Raw genomic sequence first — 1,496 nt, forward strand, 5'->3', positions numbered from 1 at the left:
TAGCTCACTAGAACCCATGGTTGCTCAAAAGAGATCAGCCTGGAAACCCACTTAGGAAGAAAAAATAAAGTTAGTGAATAATGTATAGTTCCTGGATTGCAACATTTAGTAGGACAGAGTTCATATTGAGTTAGTACCTTTGAACATAAATTTTGGACAAGCACTGTTGATGGACAAGGAGCTGGCCTTCACATGCAATGGGAAGAAAATATCAGGCTGGACCTCAAGTAGGAAATGGCAAAATGCTTTCAGTTATTTATAATAAAGCTGATTGCAGACACAAAAAACCATCTTTTTAAAAAAATTAAATTTAATTTTTAAAAAAGCAAAAATCTTCCTTCTTTCCACTGCTTATTTTATAGATGAGGTAACTGAGGCAAACAGAGGTGAAGTAACTTGCCTAGGGTCGCACAACTAGTAAGTGTCTGAAACCTGATTTGAACTTGGGTCTTCTTGACTCCAGGTCTGGTACTCTATCCACTGTACCACCTAGCTGTCATATATACATACACAGATATATGCATACACATATGTATATGTAAAGCATGAAAATGATACATAGGCATCTATACAGGGCATGCATGTGTGTGTGTGTGTCTATGTGTGCATGTGTGTGCTGTGTTTTACACTCTGAGTCCTTCACCTCTCTTTCAGGAGGTGGGTCACATGTTTTATCATTAATCCTGCTTGGTCATTACCCTGATAAGAGTGCTTAGGTCTTTCAGAGTAGCTTGTCTTTACAAAATTATTGACATTTGTATAGTTCTGTTCTCACTTCACTCTGCATCAGTTCACACAAGTCTTCCTGGGTTTCTTTTGAACCCCTTTAACATTTCTTACAATACAATAGCATTCTATCACATTTACATACTATAACTCATTAAACCTTTGCCCAGTCAATGGACATCCCTTCTGATTCCCATTCTTTGCCACCTCAAAAAAATATAGTATGCTTCTTGAATTTTCATGTCATCCTTACACAAGAAGATGCTAATCTCTTTATCATAACAATTTTAGTGTATGTGCTGCCAAAGCAAGCACATGACCGATCTTTTTAATGACAATATTTTCCAGGTAAAATTCTTAAGCAATTTTTCTAGGGGGGTATTTATGGATTCATAGGATAGAGTCTAAAATATTCTGAGACTTGATACAGTGGCTACCATATGGCTTCCAATAATGAAATACAGAATGGAATTTCAGAAAGCTTAAAACTTCAGATGACCTAAAGGGAAATAGAAGTAAGCACGGTGGATGAAATGTGACCGCCTAATTCATATATAGGGTATCCTCAAAGTCTTAGTGTAGTTCAAAGCTTTAATAGCTTAAAACTTCACAAAGATTTTTGAGACACCTTGTATATAGAACCAATAATAACTTGTTTGTGGGAAGTAGCATGAAAGACATCGGGGACCATGTCTGACCTGAAAAAAGAAGGATCAATTACAGAGACAGGATGAGAGATGGCAGATGGACAATCCACTAGTAATACACAT

General features: G+C 36.6%; 1 non-coding gene across 1 annotated transcript; it reads right to left on the minus strand.

Annotated features, from left to right (window-relative positions):
- Nucleotides 1-938: 938 nt before the first annotated feature.
- On the minus strand, nucleotides 939-1,041 carry LOC118840507. Its single transcript, XR_005009695.1, has one exon. It is a non-coding gene; the product is annotated as a U6 spliceosomal RNA (small nuclear RNA).
- Nucleotides 1,042-1,496: the final 455 nt, after the last annotated feature.

This window comes from Trichosurus vulpecula, chromosome 2 (assembly GCF_011100635.1).
Source record: "Trichosurus vulpecula isolate mTriVul1 chromosome 2, mTriVul1.pri, whole genome shotgun sequence".
NCBI classification, from domain to species: domain Eukaryota; kingdom Metazoa; phylum Chordata; class Mammalia; order Diprotodontia; family Phalangeridae; genus Trichosurus; species Trichosurus vulpecula.